This window comes from Stegodyphus dumicola, chromosome 1, assembly GCF_044657685.1.
Source record: "Stegodyphus dumicola isolate Sdum_Otavi_A_Nest chromosome 1, ASM4465768v1".
NCBI lineage: Eukaryota > Metazoa > Arthropoda > Arachnida > Araneae > Eresidae > Stegodyphus > Stegodyphus dumicola.
In genome coordinates, this window is record NC_140768.1 from 77,043,545 (window position 1) to 77,065,643 (window position 22,099).

A 22,099-nucleotide genomic window follows, 5' to 3' on the forward strand; every position below is an offset into this window, starting at 1 on the left:
TAATCATAATGCACATAGTGTGTAAACTTAATGATGTACCATATACCGGGATAAAAAAAATTAAATACAAATAATTACTGAATAAATATTGGTTGAATCTATAAAGTTACTTTGATTCTTTCAAAACATCAGGTTTTGTTATCTGGTCTTCATTTGAGAAATATAATAAACAGTATTCAGAAAGACCTTTCCCAATTATTGGTCGTGCACGTACTGCCGATTACAAAAATGTTTTAAATGACGCAGAGATTCGCGTATGTTCAAATTTAAAATATTAATTTTATATAAAATAAGAAATTTAACTTTTTACACGATCCTCCGGTCCCTGTACTTATATTTCGGAAAATTATGTACTCGTTATAAAAAATATAAAAAACGTAAGTTTGACCTCCATGAGAAAAACTGACCAAGATATTTCAAATTTGCCATAGTGGACGTAATTTTGAATTTGCATTGAGGCATCGGTTAGGAAATAAATTAGAATAGAGTAAGGTTGATTTTTCCCCCTTTAAACGCCATTCAAGAATATTCTTCTGTGATTTACTAGTGTCTTTATAATTTTATTACATCTCGTATGTTGAAAGACTTTTTCGCACATAATGTATAACTTTTCAGCCTCGTAAAATACACTATTAATATTCTCATGGAATTTTATAACTCATGGAGACTCATAATCTAATAACCGTAACAAATTCAATAAACTATAACCGTCTCTAATTTTTAATTAATGCAAATAATATCACGAATTGGCTACCTGCCAGCACTAATATCTGCCAATGTTTTCGCGCTTTAGCGCGAATTCTCTCACATTCTGTGAATAAGATCTCCATTTTGAAAACAACTGTAGTGCATTCTCGATTATCCGGGCTAATGATGGGGAAGAGGTCACGGATAATTGAGAATCACGGATAATCCAAACTGTTTATTTTCAAGTATATTGTACGTGTTTATTTCTTTAAAAAAATCATAATTTGACTTTGTTTTGAGAACGCTGAAATATTTGCCAAAATTCACTGAATACTTTTCGAAGTGCAATTTTAACATTGTATTCGAATCCTCTTTGCTCGTCGAAGTCCAGCTGAATTTCAACAGAAGTCATTGCTGTCTCGAGACTAAAACAACTGTCAGTATCACTTTCTGCCTCTTCTGTTTTTGTGACAACTGAAAAGATATCTGCATTAATCAAACATCAGCCTAACTCAGTCATACCACTAAACTCTACCTCGATGTTTTTACTACCGACATTTTTGAAGAATTTTACATTTTCAATTTTTTAACAGACACCCTCAGTTATTGCCTCGACTTCTGTACAACTAGATAAATCTCTGATTTCTATATTAGGAAGAATATTTTCCCATCATCCTACTTGTGAGTGTTTGTTTTTTACACACTTGCGTTTACAGCGTTGAACATGCGTCCATCGGCACTGCCACGCACGCGTAAACTGCAAGCAGGGTAATCCGCACATGAGTAATAGACAATATGCTCTATGCTCATCAACCTATTCAGAATAATCTGTACTGAAATACTTATCACGTAATCTCTTAACACAAGATACCTTTTCTAAAGGAACTTTTATTCTTAGTTATGTACAAGCGCAAACATTTCGCTCTTTAATTTATGTACGGTCTCCGAATATGATACCCGATTCTAATATTTTATCAATTTTTGCCGCACTTTTATAACAAGTACAAAATTTTCTTAAACTCAAGTATTTTAAAATGTTCTGGTATCTCAAACTATATGTCTACGAATAACGGCTGCAAAAATGAAGACTATAAAACAACTTTTATGGATACAATTTATATTACAAGTATTATACACAAGTAGACAAGCAAATAATAATAATAATAATAATAATAATTTAAAAAAAAAGTTATTCTCTCATCTAATTCAAGGACTTTCTCCTAAGTGTTTTTGCTTCGGTTTTCAGTTAGATAATTGACTTTCCAAGTTCTGTGAAAAATTACTTACCTGCATAATTATTTGTGCATTTGCAAATCGCCTGATATTACAAATGCAACATACGTTTTGCTTTTATTAAAGAATTCTTTCATATGCTACACTGAAACCTGAACAGAAAAATAAGACTGCAAGAATTGTTTTAATGATAAATTTTGCTAAAAGAGCAAAAATATACAAACAATAAATGAATATTTTTGTGATAATCTAGAAATGATTTAATTAAAATATTAATTACGCTTAAATTACATCGGAATGAAATATTATTTACGCATAACTAATGTCTAAACATCTTAGATTGAAAGTTTTATAATGTCCTGCCAATAACAAGGCCATCCTTGAGAACAGAATTTGCTGAAATTACCTTATTCCTTTTGTGCAGTGAGGATGACGCATGTTACGATCTTAAATGAGGAGAGAGTCGCTACAACTCAGAAGGGCCTATTTTAAAGTTGTAGAGAATCGTATGTTAATTAGCCAGTTATTTATAATTTCAGTTTTTACTATAACTTTTCCTTTTCGTATTCCTCCCTAGAAAGCAAATTAGCATTGAGTATTTAAACTAAGTTTTTTGAATTTCAGACAGTGTTTCTGGCACTGCGTGCTAGCTGAGTAGTTAGTTTCCTGCCAGCTCTATTAGTTGTAATTATTCGGCTTTACCGCCTTTCGATGCCAACAGTTTAATTCTGATGCTCTAGTAGAGTTAGTGAGTCAGCTTCTAGTATAGTATTTAATTGTAGCCTTTGACAACTGTTCAACGTTTAAATTAAACTGAACTGCTATACTTATTTTTCATCATCACGAGTTGTGGTTATTGTAGCTCCAGATCATGTACTTATTATAGATTCCGTTTAAATAAAAGAATTATTTTAACCTTTCTGAGATAGAACGTTGCCCTTAATCAACGAAGCATGAAATCGTTCATTTAAATTGAATACAATAAAAATTGTTTTGCTGAATAAGTTAATTATTTAAAAAGTCATTTTATACGAGTTTTTTTACAATTTGCATAAAGTTAATTTGTATCATGGATGTGATAAATCAAATTAGTTAAACTTGTATATGAGACTGTAAGGATCTTAAGTTTTACTAACGTTTATTTTTATTTTGAATCTTTACTATCACTTCTTGTTTTCTACTTCCGGCCAGAATTATAAGCGTTAAGGTTTTTATGCAAAGTTGTCTGGCGAACGCCAAGTATTTAAGTTGTGGCTTTTTGCCAAGCGAGAGAGAGGAAGCAGTGAGTTCGAAGCAGGCCGCTTACCTTAGAAGTTACGCAGTTGCTTGTTGCCTTCCAGGCCAAAGGTTTTAATCCTCTTGATAACTTTTAAACGTATTGTAGTGTTCTCAGTTATCTGTACTACATACGCCTTCCTGTTAATATAAGGCCAATCTTCCACGTTTATTATTCTAAAGTTAAATTAGAGTTTAGTTTTATTTTTTTATATTTTTACGTTAGACCGCGGGTCAGTGTATTCCGAAGTACGGAAGTTATTGAATATAGAGAAAAATAAAGGGTTTTGTATACCCTTCGTCTGTATCCTGTCTACTTACCACAATTAGTGAACATAGCTTTAGTAAGCTCTCTGTTCCGAGTCAGGTCCTTGTATGTTCCCGAAGAAGGTAAGAAGGAACATTGAACCTGATAAGACTTCTAGTGATATACATGCAGTGCTCAAAGAGTTTAAAAATAATCAAAGTAACTTTATATGAAGATTGAACCAATGTTTATTAAGTAAATATTTGTATTTATTTTTTTATTTGTATTTATTTCGGACATAGCGATAACTCATTTCACGTCTGTTTGGGTTATAGGACTTAAGTAGCATTGCGAGATTATGAGATCAGCTGTAAGTAACATGTTATATCTTTTTTTTAATTTTCAAAATGCAAAAAACAGAGTGCTCGACTCGTAATGCTTTGCTAACTTAAAATCTCTCCCATCTTTCTAAACACGTTTAGGACAATAAAATAGTCTAACTTCAAAAAATCAAATTGCACCACCAACAGCATTCTGTCAACACGTAGCAATGAAGAAACCGTGATTCAAAAAATTCCAGAACTCCTGAAAAACATATGAATCTTCGTGAAGCAACAACAATAAATTTTTCTCTTAACAGGAGAGCATTGTTCTTGCTGAAAGGCAAACAAAACTCCTTCAAGAAACAATTCTCGAACAGTAGATACAGCGAAAGAAGTATTAACTCAATACTCAAAGACTTCGGCCAAAGGGGCGGTGCAACGGACTTCCGCAAGATAAAAACCGAATTTAAGACAAAAAAAAAAAAAAAAAAAAAAAAGAACATACCAGCTATCGCACGGCGAAAGTATCGAAGAGGACGAGAAGATAAATTTCTTGCCGCGTCGAAATTTCTTTCAGACCATGAAACTTTCTTTGAGACATGCCGAAAGGAGATTTGTCACATACCTCAATATCGGAAAGTAATTCTTTCACAGTGATAAACGAATGATTTCAAATTAGTATCTGCTCAGTCATCAATTAACATCGCGGACTAATAGTACAGCGGCTTCATGAACATTAATCATGATATTTAAGCAGATTGAACTAAAATGTCATTTTTCCATTTTATTTCACCAACAAAAAATGAGCAGGGATTTCTAACTCGACTTTTTCATAAAGCTTATTCACCTCCCTTATGAAAATTTCAATTTTTAGTCAAAGAAATGTAGATATCAATAATAACTGATCTTGTAAGGATCTTAAGTTTTACTAACGTTTATTTTATATTAAATCTTTACTATCACTTCTTATTTTCTACTTCCGGCCAGAATTATAAGCGTTAAGGTTTTTATGCAAAGTTGTCTGGCGAACGCCAAGTATTTAAGTTGTGGCTTTTTGCCAAGCGAGAGAGAGGAAGCAGTGAGTTCGAAGCAGGCCGCTTACCTTAGAAGTTACGCAGTTGCTTGTTGCCTTCCAGGCCAGAGGTTTTAATCCTCTTGATAACTTTTAAACGTATTGTAGTGTTCTCAGTTATCTGTACTACATACGCCTTCCTGTTAATATAAGGCCAATCTTCCACGTTTATTATTCTAAAGTTAAATTAGAGTTTAGTTTTATTTTTTTATATTTTTACGTTAGACCGCGGGTCAGTGCATTCCGAAGTACGGAAGTTATTGTATATAGAGAAAAATAAAGGGTTTTGTATACCCTTCGTCTGTATCCTGTCTACTTACCACAATTAGTGAACATAGCTTTAGTAAGCTCTCTGTTCCGAGTCAGGTCCTTGTATGTTCCCGAAGAAGGTAAGAAGGAACATTGAACCTGATAATTTAACCAAGAAAAGAGTGTGGTGGTAACACGAGGGAACTAGTTGGGTTAGATTATCCGTTAAAGTTTAGGTGTTCATGACCGTTTTTTCTATCATGAGTAGCGGAAAAACAAATCTCGTACAGCTGCTGTCCAGGCAAAAGATGAATAAGACAAATAAAAGAATATTTAAAAACTCACAGGAACTACCATTATTTAAATACTTTTTTTTAATGATTCATCAGTTTATAATGCCATTATTTAAAAACTATTTTTGTCGCCCAAGTTTCGCATTAGCCTCGCTTTGTAACAAATGAGTATCTATAATTGCTAAAAAGTCATGGACGTTTCTAGTAACATTACTTGAATAGAATTTTGAACATGTCTCGATTTTAGGGGCTCTGCGGGGACAACAAATGTCACAATATTTCTTCCAGAGTGGCAAGTAATATATCTGTCAAATTTGGTGCAGAAATATTGAACGATGTACATATATGTATGCAACAGACTGGACTTGTATGGTTTATTGCGTTGGACAGCCTTTTGGAATGATAACAATTGGAGACAGACATAGTCGTAAACTGAACATATTTTATGGTTGAATGTATAATGGTTAAAGCAATAACCTATTTCACTTATCATCAATATGGGCGCATTATGCACCCACAATTTTGGAAGCTTAGAATATTGTAAGACAAAGAATGGTAGACAGAAGCCAGCGGCGATGTGTTACTTTGATGCGGAAAAGCAGGGAAGAGCGAAGTTATCCAATACTGCCCACATAACGATGATATGTGAAACATATTATTGTTTTAGTCAGAAATAAAATGAGTTGAATCTACGGCGACTTCTGTCTGCAAGTGCCATCACGAAATCTACGCAGTAAAGGCTCTCCAAGTTATTACAAAGCAGTAAACCATCCAAGTCCAATCTATTACACGTATGTGTGCCATTCAATTTATACATACTTTTACCCACATATATATATATACTTTTAAAAGTATATATCTACCCCACATATACTTTTACCCAGCTTACAGACATATTGTGACTTTCATATATTGAAAGATAATCATCGCCATATGATGAATAAGTATTAAAAGTTTATAGCATTACAGAATAATAATAACTGCCTATATGACATATCCCAACTTTCTGTTCAAACGCAATCTAAGTCGATTAAGATGGTAGCTTTAAAAATTTTCGTAGTCTTTCTAACAAAAAAACATTTAATAAGCAGTTGTAAGCTTTAGATCCGTTCGTAAACAAACGAATTTGATTTTCCATGTAGAGAAAAACAGTTAAAAAAATTTGAAAAAATTTTATCATTTTGTTTGTTCAGATTGGAGAAAATAAAGATAAAAACCTTACAGAAGAGATAAAAAATAGGATTAAATGCACCACTTTTAATCCAAGGAGAAAGACAAGGAGGAAAAAAAAGATCTTTCACAGTATAAAAGAAGAAAATTCAGTGATTAAGGTGACAGTAAACTTGAAATAAGAAACGGGGAGAAGGGAGAATTCCCAGGGGATAACGTATTTTAATATTTTAGTAAAGGTTAACGATAAAACGCGCTTTTTTATCAAAGCTATTTCTTTTTAAAATTTCATAAAAAGTTCTGATTATTTCCATGTCGCAGGAAAAAAGAACCCTTTTCTACAGAATAGGTATGAAGGTACATACACTTTTATCAGAGATACAGTACTATGCCAAACCAAAAGTACTTTTTTAGGAAAATTCATTCGATGATACGGCAAAAGAGAAAAGCTAGTTAACTGATTACGAAAAATCAGGATTTGTTTTCGGGGAATGCGTTCATGGAGGCCTATCTGAAAAGAGAGTTGCATTAACAATCGCATTATACACGGGAAAACAGACATATATGTATATATGAAAAGCCTATACAGTCACATCGCTGGAAGCGAACCGGAATCGATCTCATAAAGAATTCTCTGAATTCTGTGATCTTGTGCTTTCAATCACTGAGCGGGAAAAAATTGAAAATACGAAACGGAGTAAATAAATACGATACAAGGTGTTCTCTCCCTCCTTTCCGCATGCCCTTGGATGTATATTCGACGCGTAATCGAGAGATCCAGGGTTCGAGTCCCAGAGAGGCATTGCACATTTTTCACGCCTCCTGCTTTAAAATAACTTAATGTCTCTACAGAGTTTTCTATTTAAAAAAAAAAGAGAGAGAGAGAGAGAGATTGGGATAGTTTAATTGCTTTTCTAATTTCAGTTTTAGTGCCAGTAGATAGTTCAATTTAATACTCAGTCTTCTAATTTAATATATAGAGCCTGTAATTGATAGGACCAGTTTATTGTTTTATTGGCTACTCATTTTCGCATTCAGCTTTTCCTACTTCAGAAACTAAAAAATCGCACTCCTTTGCTAAAAATGATTAAGTTAGAATAATCCTGGAATCCATTCTGCTGGTATATTAAATCGTTTATTAACTATATTTTTTAGTTTACATGTAGTAAACGATTTTGTACCATAACCGCAAAATAAATATATTTTTTATTTCTTCAAAAACGTCCTTGTTTCAAAATCTCAAAAATATACTGAAAATAAACTAATTAATTATGGTAAAACTGAAAAATTAATTAAAAGAAACTAAAGTTAAGTAATATTGCAGTTGCTATCATTGAAAAATCCTATATTAATATAGAGAGATAATTACGCATATTTTAATGTATTAATTAATTGACAAGTTACTGTAGCTAATTCAGAAGTTAAACAACAAAAATCAGCGTTATATTTTCAAATTTTCACATCCTCAGGAGGATGGTGGTTCGGTAAAACCATCGAAACTAGTCCTGCGAAAATTTGAAAATGCAACGCTGATTTTTGTTGTTTGACTTCTGAATTAGTATTTGTTCAGCGTGTTATTGTGTCTTAATTAAAGTTACTATAATTTGGTAGCATTTGATTTCAAACAAAGCACAAAAATTTTTTACTTATGGAAAAATGATTTTGTGGAGATTTTTAACAAAAAATATATATTTCGAGAGCGATCAGATACCGGTCGCTCTTCTTCAAAAGTAATTTTTGTCTCATATCTCCTAATCTCCCGGGAAGGGAAAAAAATTAAAAAAAACTTCAAAGCTACAACTTTGTCATTTAATGTTACTTACATTTTACTGCTATTTTTGAAATACTGTTTTGATTCCAGCTATTCTCATTTTAATACCTTTTTATATTTTGAAGACGTATATTCTTGCTTTTAAATTAAATATAAATTTAATCTCATCCTTAAGTCGTATACAATTATGTTTCCTGTTTCAGGAATTTTGAGACATTATGAATAAGTATTAATTAAAACAGCGCACAGTTTGCAGGAATGTAACTGCGAATATAAAAGCTGCTTAATTAAAGATGGAGAATATTAAAACCATAGACGACTTGAAAGAAAATAAATTATATAGCATAGAAAGTAATCAAATTATAAAAATATATAGAAGACAATACAGCACTGAGACAGAATTTCGGATGTCATTTTGCATTAAATAAAAGGTAACAGTAAAGGAAAAGCACATACCAAGATCAAAATTGAAAAACCAGTATAAATATATAGATAAGGAAAACCCCAAAAGGAAACTCATAACTAAGTGTACGGGATTATTTAACAGGTTCAAAAACCTAAAAAGAAACTAAAAACGTAAAACTTAGGAAACAGCAAGCGGAAAATTCAATTAAAACCATTTTAAAAACTAGAGAAATCAATTAATTTATTTAATATTTTGCCTTTAACAAATTCTCCCAAGATTCAAGTAGTTCATGACTATTAATGAAAGTACTATTTCGGTGCCATAATTAAGCGTCTTCTTCTTCTTCTTTTTTTTTTTTTTTATGACGAAAACAGCGAATGTTAAAATATATAAGTAACCCAATGACAACATTTTTATCTTCAAAATTCATTAGCTGATGCTAGAAAGCAGAAATTAAATACAGCCTATTAATTTCTGTTTTATATAACTCAGGCTGTATATTATTGATAATGTTACAGGGAGATTGTCGAGATTGTCATATAGCAACGTACGAGACTAAACAGGAAAATGCAAGAAATTACAATATAAGTCAACTATAAAGTACAAAGAGACATTAAATTAGTTATAGTATATGTTAGATATAACTCCTAAACGCATAAGCAAAAAATCAAAGTAATATATAGAAAAGGCGCTACGAAATACAGGTAATTTTCATTTATAACTGAATCCAAATCAAAGCCTCTTAACATCTTGTGGTTATTCTATTGGTGTAGCCCTTTACATTCAAAGGCTTCCGTTACTGACAATTACCTTAGAAACCCCATTTTCATTTTCAAATTTTAAAACTACAATATATCTATATCCCAAGAAACTTTAGATTTTCCTTGCATAAATATTTACGCAGTAAAACATAACGAAGTACTGGTTTTCCCTACTTCTTAAAGCCCTTTAAAATGCTGTCTCTGCGTAACCAAACAATTAGTTCACTCTTCGTTTTATTATCACCAGTTACTTCATATTCAACATCAAACAATATTTAGCAAAGCGAAATGAATTGTGTAGCAAGTACGGACACGGAGAACAATTAAGTGTATCTATTACAACAACAAAACCTATCATTAACAATTTCAGGCAACATTCCACTCCCCTCTTGCGAATCCTCTCTAAAATTACGATCGAAAAAACTCCCATCGCACCAAAATGTATGGGAAAAATTTTAAAAAATAACTAAAGATGAATAGCGGAATACTTAAAACTTTTATGCCAGTAATTCAAGAAGAGTATACAAAACAAACTTTATATAAATGCACCAAAATGAACTGTTTTTACCTCACTCGAAGTGATTCGCATTAACTTTACTATTTTCTTGTTACGTTATGTAAAAAAATATACATTTTATGGAAGACCAAAAACTAAGTTTTCAGTCAAATAATAATAACGGATTTTCTCATAGAAAAAAAGAAAAAAAAGGGGGGGAGGGTAAAACAGCAATTAAAAAAAAGGGGGGGGAGGGAGAAGAAAAGGAAACGAAATTTTCCTAAAGGAGATCTTTTACTCTCATTTAATTTACATTGAACAGACATCTGCTATTCCTTTTTACCATTTTAGGACGTCTGAGAATCAGAAATCCATTAAAAAATATACTTTTTAGTAGGAAACCAATTGCATTGCCGCCTTTCCTTTGTACAGTTGTTAGCCAACGTTAATGACTTTTTGCTATCATTTATCACGATATGTGGAAGACACTAGTGCTATCGACGTCAGAAAAATCCATTCGCATCATGGGTCATGACTACAGCTAGATATCGATTGAAAACGTCCATAAGCCACAGTCTGACACTCAAACTGATCCAAATGATACATTTCAAATAGCTTTCATAAAATGGCCAGCGCTTTATGTCTCTTGCAGAAGATAAAGAGCATACAGCAACACATCTAGCAATGCTGGAAAATGAATGACGGAAATACAAAATGAATCCAATGTTTCAAGAAAGTAAAGGAATATTTTGACAAGAGTGAACGCTACAAAAAATTTCAATCATTACAAATTCTTTTGCCTTTATTATTATGGGGGCAAACACGTTTCTTTTGTCATAAGTCAATAATGACCTTATGACAAAAGAAAAAGTTGTAAAATTCAAACTATATGCTAAACTGGTTTCCATATCCAGAAAATCTGCATCGCAATCTTGAAAGAGTAGCGTTGAAACCAATAAGTAAAAGAGAGCGCCAAAAATTAAAATCATTATTTAAGTATTAAAAAAATACGTAATGCTCATAATCTAAAAGTTTCCACGGATTACTATTACATAAGCTTTGATACAGAGATTTTCCAAAATAAATATTCCGTAACATTAATGGAATCTTATTTTTAGTAATTTTCTAACCCCTCTTCGAAAAATTAATATTTACGAGAATTTCATTTCAATCAAGTCATCTACACATTAGAAATCTTACAATTTCGCAAAACAGCAGTAATTTATACGATGTTACAAATCTACTCGGCATTCCGGCAACCAAAATGGACTCACAAATATTCAATATAAGAGATGCGAATTACACTTTTTTCTAATTTTCACGAAACAAAGTAAAGGACCACATTGATACCTCAGTTATATGGAAAAGGCACAAACGTTCCGAGAAGTGCAAAACACGTCCATGGAGGGCATCAGCAGTCTTCCAAACTTATTATATACATGACTGGATTTAGATATTGAATTTAAACGTTATAAAGCGATTTCTTCTCTCATAACTGCATTTTCCGAAAAACTTCCATCTGCTCATCACTGCTGAGATTTATTATAACTAAAACTCTCGAACGATTCAGTACAGGTACGTAATATATATAATATAGGGTGTTAGAGCATCTTCCAAGACTCCAATCAACTCTCCAAGATTTCACAAAAATCCTCAATTCGATATAATAAATATTTAATTTAAATTTATTTTACATGTTACAGGCGTTACTAAAAATAAGTTTTAAATTATGAAGAAATGCGTTTACAGCTCTTTAATCCTTAAACTTGTTAAGAAATTACAGATTGATTAACTTTTAAAGATAACTTAAAAATCGCATTATTTTGTCGAATGAGAGCAGTCTGATCTATCTATGTGTGAGGTCACGTAGAATATAATCCAAGACGTTGCTCTTCGTGCAGTTGCAGCAGTTTTCGAACAGAGTGAATGGTAAACGGAGGTAGCGCTGCGTACTGTTACGCAGTGCAATGCAACGTAACAGTTCAAAAATTGTGGACTAAGGACGTTGCCAACGTCAAAAAAATTAATAATAAAACTTAGGGAACAGGTCTGTTTGTCATTTCGCTTTTGCTCAGACGAAGTTAAAATGGAAAAAGCAAGAAGTTAATTTACAAAAATGAAATAATGAATTTCGTTTTGTTTCAGTCCGGCATTTCCACGACAGCAAAAGATGAGTTCTTAGCAAAAAATATTAAATAAAAAAGATAATTCTTTAAAAAATTTTTCTTTCAATTTACAAAATTATTTAGTGCATACTAATTTATGAAGCTTATATATGTTATAAAAATTCCAATTAAATCTTAATTTTGGATGATTCATTCTTTCAAAAAGGTAAAGAACTTATTCTGGCATACACATATTCTTTATTGCCAACACTGTTTTGCATGCCATTATAGGTTAATCCTTCAATACTTAAAGTCGACTTTAGTTGGCATCCAGACTGGATTTATGAATATAAACGGATACTAGCAGCATAAGTTTTTAATACAATCTTCTTTATTTGTTCAGTCGAATACGGCAAAGCACGCGACAGCTTTCGTGTATTGATAATTACGACTGCATGTTTGACTACACATCAGGAATTGTTTTTCAATGAAATGGCTGAATATAACTTAATATTAATCGTTTCCACTTGTAGCTTTCTCGTGGCTGACCTACGAGCAACTCAACTGCACTTGTTCGCGAAATTACAGATTATGAATTATGAAATTGCATAATAAATTTTGCCAAAAAATGTAAAACATAGTGCAGGTTTTGATGTACAACAATCTGTGTTCAACACGAACAGCGTTCAGCTTTAGTCTCTTAAGCTATTCCCGGGGGTTAACTCAGAAGAATTCTTGGGAAGTTCTGGCTAGGATCTGTACTTAGGCAGTCTTCAACCACAGGGGTATATAGTCACTTTCACAGGATTAGAACCTCCGTTTTTTCGGGGGATGGTTTAGGCTTGGCAGGGACCGTACTGGTACCGTCTTGTCTGCCCCTTGGCTGTGGGGTTGTTACATCGTACGATACGTGGCTATCTTTGGGGGTTTGGTCTCATTTAGTACCTCGTGGGAGGACTTTTATTGGTATGGATCACCCTTTTGAATATTCGGTGCTCCCGGAGGCGTAATGGCAGACCGCACATTGAGTTGAACAGTGTTAAGCGAATTTCGCTTACTGTGCATGCTTGATTGTGTACCTTTGGCGCGGGGAGAAATATTGGCGACTAAGCAACCCTACGTTAGCTTATTCGTGATCTCCATGGCTGTCGAGTGTGTTCGAGTGATGGTTAAAACTGCAATGTTGTGGAACTTTGTTTATTAGTTATTTTAACGTCCATACCGATTGCACTTGCTTATTTTTCTAATATATGTTTCATTTTAATTTGTCAATAACAGTGCATTTAATATTTGTTAACATATGTTCGTAATAATTCGTTATTTAAATGTAATTTGTTTACATGTTATAATTCAGTAATTGTAAACTGGAGTATCTCGCTTAGTTTGTTAGCGTATATTCGCGCTTTTATTTTCTCATTTCAAAGAATTTAATAACTAGCATTAAGGAATTGTAAAATTTCTTCAGTGTTATTTGCAAGCACTTGTTATATTCCTCAGAGTTTCTTTATGTATGTACGAATGGAACGTATGTTAAATCCTGAATTGTTTTTATTGCTTAAAAGTACAATGAATAAATTTTCAACTAATATATCCTAAATTTCAGTCTCTTTCTGAACGAAAATTTGTACAGTTCCAAAGGAATGTGCAGAATTTCATAAGTATTATATTTTACATTTTGAATGTAAACACTGCTTCACATTACTTCGCAATAATTCCAGCTTTCTAGTTGTTTGAGCAGTACAGCAAAAAATAGTATTTTAACACAGTAATTAATTTACATTATACTCTACGAAGATTTAAACGCCAGATTTGTTTATAATTAGATGGCGATACATCTACCATATACCGTATTTATCTTCTTTTCAAATCGCGCCAACATAGTAATTACGCCAAATTGTTTTCTAGGCATGCGCAGTATGCGACATTCCTTTAACACTGTTCTACTCAATGTGCGGTCTGCCAATACGCCTCCCGGAGTGGTGACCGGGGCAAAGAGTCTTCGCTTAAAACTCGTCATAGCGTTCTTTGATCCCATGCTTCGTGGAAGCCCAAGTGGAACCGATGGGGCTCGCGCCCTCCCTGGATGGTTTCCGGAGTACGGACGCAATTGCCGGAAGGCATAGTACCTTGGCGGGGTTCGTCTCTGGTGTTCTACAGTCTAAGGCCGTCCACACGAGGACGCTCGCGACGTAGTTGATGCAACTTTTTTGACGCCGGCGTAAATTCGCATGACGCAGAAGACGTAAAACGGAGTACGCTCCTGTTCAGCTTTTTCGCCCGCGACGCGCGCGTATAGCCAATAACCGACTGAGTTCTTATCACGTGTCATAATCAGAAAACCTTCTTGCTTATCCGTTTCAATATGGCGTCAGAACCCCACAGAGATGAGTTTTTGCTTAGAAATATCATAACTGTATACAGCAATAAAATTATCAGCATTGTTCACGCCATCTTCAGATTTCTCAAACCGTATATATTGCTATAAATTTAAAATTCTTATTAAAGGGGAAAACTGTATATTTATAAAGCAATGATCCAACCAGTATATCCATATGCTTTACCTATTTATAACACCGTAAGTAATAGGAACCTAAATAAATTACAGTTTCTACGAAATCAAAATTTCTGCCTTACAAAATTCTCCTTAATTATTATAAATATTGGCTACATCATGTGTAATAAAAAACTCTATAAATATCCCAATATTAAATACACCAAAAACTAACTTCAGCAATATAACAACTTCTAAAATAAAGCAGTTGACTGTGAAAGAGTATTCAATAAAATACAATTATGAAATTTTGGAGGAAAGTTACAACTTGTGTCATACAGCAATCATTTATTGAAGTTTAATTAAATTACCTTTGCAGCGACTTCTACTTGTTACAATATTTTTCATAAACGCTGGTATCACAGATAGCTGAGTGGTCAGCGCGCTGCCTCGCAAATAGAAAGGTGGCGAGTTCGAACCTCACCCGGGGACAGTATATAATTCAGTTAGCTTTTCTCATTTTGAAACGTGTTTCTTATATTTAATCATGAATCATTATATTCTTATTTTACCTGTTATTATTGTTTTCATTTCTTATTTTATTCATTATTATTAATGTTTTTAATTTAGTTTAAAAATGTGCAATGCAAATAGAAATCCTTATGTAATAATATGTCTGCACCTCTTTATCATATATCATCTATAAATTCTCTCTTTATGTTGACTTTATTGCATATTTTATCATGCACATAATTTCTCATAAACTGTCCAAAGTTTGAACCTTATTCTAAATTCAAAAATAAATAAAAAGAAAAACAAAAGACCAAGGGAGGGGAAGTTAAAAAAGTATGAAGTTGGTTTTATTATATGGTGGATGGTTATATACTGTATTCCAAACCAATTTTATAAATCCTAATTTTCATACAATATAGAATCTGCAAGTCTGTCAAACTAGTCGATACTCATCCTGAAGTAATTAAAAAACAAGTAATATACAAAAAAAAAAAAAAAAAAAAAAAAAAAAAAAAAAAAAAAAAATCAATTCCTACTTAGATCCATAAAGAAAAATTTAAAAAATACAAAAATAAATAAATAAAAATACAAAGAGAATTTTTTTTAATTAAAAATTTAAAAATTTTAATATGTGAAAAAACTGTATTAACATCAAGTGTCATTCACTACAAGTTTAAAAAAATTGTATTTGAACTTGAGTGGATGAATAAAAAGCATTTTATGTACTGAAAATTTGAACAAGATATAGGGCGAGTGTGAGCTAATAGTAGGAATTTAATAATTCCGGATATTCATTTTGCAAACGATGCAGTAAAAAAAAAAAAAAAAAAAAACTCTTTGAACAGGTTGCTCTAAATAAATCTTAACATACATGTCTTTGTCTTTTGAATGGTTAGGAGGCAATTAGCAGCCTCTGCTGCTTTAACCACCGCTTTTGAAAAAAATGCCCTTAGGCGTTGGTATATATAATTGCAAAAATGGGCGTGTAACGCCGCGCCCACTAGGCGAAGCTGAAGCAAATACAAAGGTATGTAGAGTGAAAAAGCATCTGGGAGCTGTTCGAGCTGTGACGAAAGATATAACTAGCTGAAAAGTTTGCTTAATAAAGCATTTGAAAAAATAAACATTAAGTAATTTAAATTAAGTATGCTTTTGAAACAGGTTCAGAATGAAATGGATCGTAATTATACTGGTGGGAGTGGCTCAAATGAGGAATAAGTCAACAGTAACATATTTCTGGTGAATTTCAAGAGTTCTCGTACGAGAAATGTTAATGTCATATAAATTAACAGTATTCACAAACAGTTCACACTGTACAAAGTTCTGGAATAAACACACTTTTTAAGAAACACTTGTAATTTTAAAAGACACAATATTTCAGCATAAGTCACAGTTTAGAAGGCGGGATGGTGAAACACACATAATTAAGTCAGTTTGTGTGTCCCTAACAAAGTCTTTTTATAGGAACACTAATAAAATATAAAATTCTTGAAAATAATGATATAAAGTAGTAATCCACTGAGCTTTTTTAAGTCCTAAATAAGTTGAAAAAAACACAAAAGTCTCTAGTGGGGAAATATTTACAGTATGTACAGCTATTTACAAGTTTCACCACCTTGGATTATGAAAAATGCTCCTAGGACGCTTAGCAGCATTTTCAAGTGTTGGATCATAATTGATTAGTTCCTTAATATGATCATATTGAGACTGTTCAATTTTACTATAAAAGTTGTGGCAGCTTGAAATAATTTGGTCAGCAATTGGTCTGATTTTTAATTCTTTGTGTATTTGCAAATTTCTAACGAACCAAGGAGAATTAACTATTTCTCTTAGAATCTTGTTTTGAAAGACTTGCAACTTGTGTCTGTACGTTTTGAACACTGTAGCCCATATGGGAATTGCGTAAAGTAGTGTCGGTCTAATCAGCATCATGTAAACTCTTTTCTTTAATTGAATGTTTAATTTTGAGTCTCTTTTGATGAGAGGGTACAGAGCCATTTTTGCGACTGTAGCTTTCCGTAAGGCATATGCAGTCTGTTCCTTAAAGAGGAGTTGTGAATCGAAAATGACACCCTGGTATTTAGTACTATTGACGACGGGGAGTGGCTGATCTTCTATCTTTATATTTACGTTTACTGGAGTAAATTTTCTATACCTTCTAAAGAGCAGAATTTGACATTTAGCCGGATTGACTTTAAGTTTCCAAGATTTGAGGTAATGTGCGATGATGTTAACTGCTTCTTCTAATTTGTCTACGGCAAACTGTGGTTTTAAAGATTTTGTAAAAATAGCGGTGTCATCTGCATATTTCACAAGTTTTGAATTTAGTGGGATTGGCATATCATTAGTAAAGATATTAAAGAGAATTGGCCCCAAAACACTTCCCTGGGCGACGCCGCTTTTGATTCTTTTTCTTGAGGATAAAGTGTTATTGATTTTGACATGAAAATTGCGATTTTTTAGATAACTTTGCATTAGTTTGATAAAATTTATAGGCAGATGAGCAAGGTGTAGCTTAAAGAGGAGTCCCTCATGTCACACCTTGTCAAATGCCTTTTCTAAATCTAGGAAACAGCTTGCAATAGTATCTTAACATACAGAAGCACAGCGAAATAATAAGATACAGCTCTGTTGACGCTATATTACAGCGTCACGTGATTTTTGCGCAAAATAATTCTATTGGTTAAACGCACTCTTCGCAAGCGTACTCGTTTGGACGCTTTTACGCTGGTATCGTAAAAGCGCGTTCGTCAGCTACGTTTCGAGCGTACTCGTGTGGACGGGCCTTTAGACATTTTTTTATCAATCTCTTTAAACTGTACAATACGCCAGGGAGAGTATGAACAAATACTCTTTTATAACGCTCCACAAGGAGTTTTGTGAATAAATTTCACATGCTGTCTTCTGATGAAACGTCGCCTTTTTTATATATGTTCTCCGCCCACCTTAAGAAGGCCTTTCTTTTTAGATTTTCGTATTTCATGTACAATTTATTTCAGAATATTTAAAATATATGAATCAAAAATATATTTTTTTTTTTCCTTGCTAATAAAAATACGATAGCTAGGCAGCAGAACAGATTGTTCGCGGAGTTTGCTATCATATACTTCTAATATATCATACACTTCTAAATTATAATCCGGCTCTTTAAAAAAAACTTGATTATTATTATTTAAACACGGACAGTAGAAATAGCTGAAATGGAGCATCATGACTTCTCCCGGGACAGTTGCGATCGTACAAGATTTCGTAAGACGAATTACCAGTGTTCAGCAGTCTGAACTATTCAGCAACCAGAAGATTGGATACAGCTGCAAAATGGTTAATCACAGTGGGAAAGGCGCACCTTGACAAATCATACTAGCTCTCCAATAACGCACAATGGAGAAACTTGTAAGTATACTTCAAGTAAATATTATTCGGCCAGCTTAAAAACGTGGCTGGAATAACGAAGCCTCTCTATTAAAACCTAGTGCATCACGGACAAAATTTCTGCACTATAGGGGAGGGGAAGGGGATGGTGACGTATGGCACACGGACAAAGACTGTTATGAAATCAACGCCGTACACATCCAGTTATGCAACTTTCAAACTCTATTACGCATATTAGTGAAAATCTGCTTTCACATCGGACTATTTTCGCACATTTTGTGAAATACTGCTGACAAGGACACATCTGGCACTCTGCACAAAGAATTACCGTTTTAGCCTGTAACACATTCTACATTGCTGCACGCGTTAGATTACATAATTTAACTACTACTACGTAATATGTAGCGGTCTATTTTTACCTGCTACATACTACGGTTTCTGTGACGATGATACAGATTGCTAGAATTAACGTAAATTTCAGAGTTGCTGAATAAAAATGCTTAAAAAACATCACATTAAGCAGAAAATTTTAGGAATTACAGATAATATGTAATATTTTAGACAGACAAATTTTATTCTACTTTTCTATTTTAGTTTCTAATTTATTAGATTACGGCAAAGCACTCGAGGGCTATCTGCCTTGAGGGAGGGATGCCTTCGTAGAGGACTTTTTAAGGGGAACTTGATCGTATACAAGTTACACATGGGGAAACCCACGAAAACACCCATGCAGCCAGCCCGTTCGCGGAAATCGAACCTCCGACCGAACTACCAGTGTTCAGCGATTCTACTTTTCTAATTTTCTAGGTGTTAACATATCTTTAATTTCACTCGTAAGGATTGATTAGTAAAGATAGGCCAGTTGTCTTTTTAAAAAGGACCAAAAAGCTACTTCGATCGGTTAACGGCAGCAGACGGCCAATCTCTTCATAAGATTTTTTTCCACTGCAGGCAGAATCCAATAACACAACTTTCCTCCACTACCTCCACCCATCGGCATCTGATACGTCGCAATACATCGGTTGGCATTTATTGCGTCGAATCGAAAAGACACCTAGACCCCAAGAAAGAAAATGCATTCCGATGTCTCCACTCGACTAAAAAACATTCGAAATGGGAAAAGAATGAGCGAAATATAATTCATGTATCCGACGCAAATTGACTCATGGAGGATTCCCTTTCCGCGAGCTGAATGGGAAGAGAACATCTCGTTTTCGAAGGAATGCACGACTTCCTCTTACAAGGAAGTAGGGGTGGATGAAAGGGAGAAGATCCCCCGAGAGGCGGAGAAAGGACGAAAGCGGATTCTCGGAGCCGCACGTTTTCAGACAACAGAGAGGATTGAGCGATTTTTATCCAGCGTCTGGTCGAGATTTGGAAGTTGGCCAAAACAACGTCATCCGCATCGAGATCGAATTCCTTCGATTCTCCTGCGTAAGCGGCGTGTTCCACATTTCTCGAAACCAGGTACTTGACATCTTAAATGGCATGGTAGACATAAAAGAATTTCGGAATGTAAAACAAAACAAAGAAAAGTAAAGCGCACTCCCAACCGCTGATGCGAAGAATTTATAATATAAATTACAGCAAATTACATCTCCAGGTATTTTTAACGGTACTACAGTGGTGACTGCAGTTATTACAACCCCTGGCAAAATATTTGAGGAATATATAATTTGTGTGACCTTATTAACGACACTCGTTTCAGACATTTTATTTTGTTCGGTGCAATAAATATGAAATTTTTCACAAAAAAAATGTTTAAGAAGTCTCCACACGTCTAGTGTTGCTAACTTTCTTTAATAAAATGTCAACGTCACAAGGTGTTTGCATGATATAATCACTAAAATCCGACGGCATATACAGATCCACTGGATGAATTAGCATATGCACGTTTTATTCAGGATACCCTTCCTCGAAAAAAATTTTAAACAATCGATAATGAAATTTACTTATTTCTTTGCTTGCCACTCGCATTTTAGAAGTGTACAGGAAATTCTGTTTATTTAGTAGTTTGTAAAACTTCGAATATTAAATATCATCTCAAACAGCTTGACGTATGTAGCAGATTTTACTTCAAACTATTTGTTTAAATGAAAGAAATGTGGTAAGCTTTAGCGTAGCTAAGTTTTGTGAAATAATATAGGATCTATTTTAGAAATAAAAAAATACAACTGGGAGGGAACAGATGTTCTAATATCATGAAAACAAATTAGTATGCTTTTCAATTTGATTTAGACTTTTTTTTTTTTTTTTTTTTTGATTATGTTGAGATATTTGTAATCGCATTCTTACTGGTTAAAAGGAAGTATAGCTTTCTGTCAAGTCCGAAACATTCATTAGCTTTCAGCCAGGTCCGAGTTATTTTGAAACTAAATCCCATTTTGCATGTTACTTTTAATTGGTTATTTATTGTGTCTTGTTTATGATTTGTTAAACCAGGATCTGTTATGAAGTTATATATATGACCTCTGTAACCGCTTATCGCTGCTTAGTATTATTCTGTTATTCTGCCTGCTTAATATTATTCTGCTTGTACTTATTTATCTGTGCTATTGCTTGTACTTAGTATTATTCTGCTTGCATGTAACTCTGCGTATTACTCTGCATATCTCAGTAATAAATATTTGTTTTGCGAGCCACGGCATTTTCTATGTTTAACAGATTACCGTGAATAAATGTAACCATTAACAGCATAATAGAAAATTAACCTAATAAATGGGAAAGACAAATACATTTATATATATATAACAAATGAATAGCAAAATACATATGCAAATGAAGCGGATTTTCAGTGAATGACAAATACTAAATATTCAGTTGCGTAGCAGTCTATTTTTTTCTTCGATTTGCAACCATTCTTTATTCACTTAGGGAAATAAATCAGAAATTCTCTGGGAAGTGTTATGGGTTCCATTCGCTAGACTTCCATTCATTTCTATATGAGCGTCGATTTAAGTTTAAAATGTCTAGTTCTTGCTTAATGTGTCTTCATTTAGCATTAGATCAACTTTTATGGGATTTTTACAGGTCTTAAAACTTTTCAGCAGTTTTTTTTGACATTATGTGTTAACACGCTTTCGACACAATGCTTTGTTCTATATGTGTCCTGATATCGACTTTCAAGGTTTGTATTTTATACTTTAATTTACTTTTATTAATTCCTTTAATTTTGCAATCGGTTACTGAATTTTTCCCTTAGTTTTATGCAATGATTTTTCTCATATATGCTCACAAAATAAGAATGTCAGCAACAAAAAAAAAAAAAAAAAAAAAAATACAGTTTGGCTGTAAATTTTAAAAGAAAAAGCAAGGACGCGCAACTATCACAAACAGTAAAATTGTTAAATGATAATAACCCAACGAAATCCCAAATATCACAAGTTTTTATTAAAAATAATGATACAATACCTAAAATTCTAAAATTCACATCTAAACGCTTAAATTTACGGAAGGTTTTTAAAATTCTGGATGACCAAAACTGAGCAAGCAAGACAAAAGTAATTCAGCTACAATTATCCACTAATTGCTAATTTCCCAATGTTTTCTACTTTAGTGTGAAAAATAACCTAAAATTTAACTAAAAGTTTTTAAGTAATAAAATTTTTCTATATGTATCACGATTCCCAACTCTA

At 33.1% G+C, this 22,099-nt stretch overlaps 1 protein-coding gene across 3 annotated transcripts in view; it reads right to left on the bottom strand.

The window, feature by feature from the left end:
- LOC118198019 (syntaxin-1A-like) overlaps positions 1-22,099 on the bottom strand; it is a 380,391-nt gene that overhangs the window by 271,643 nt on the left and 86,649 nt on the right. The gene's annotated exons all lie outside the window — the stretch shown is intronic.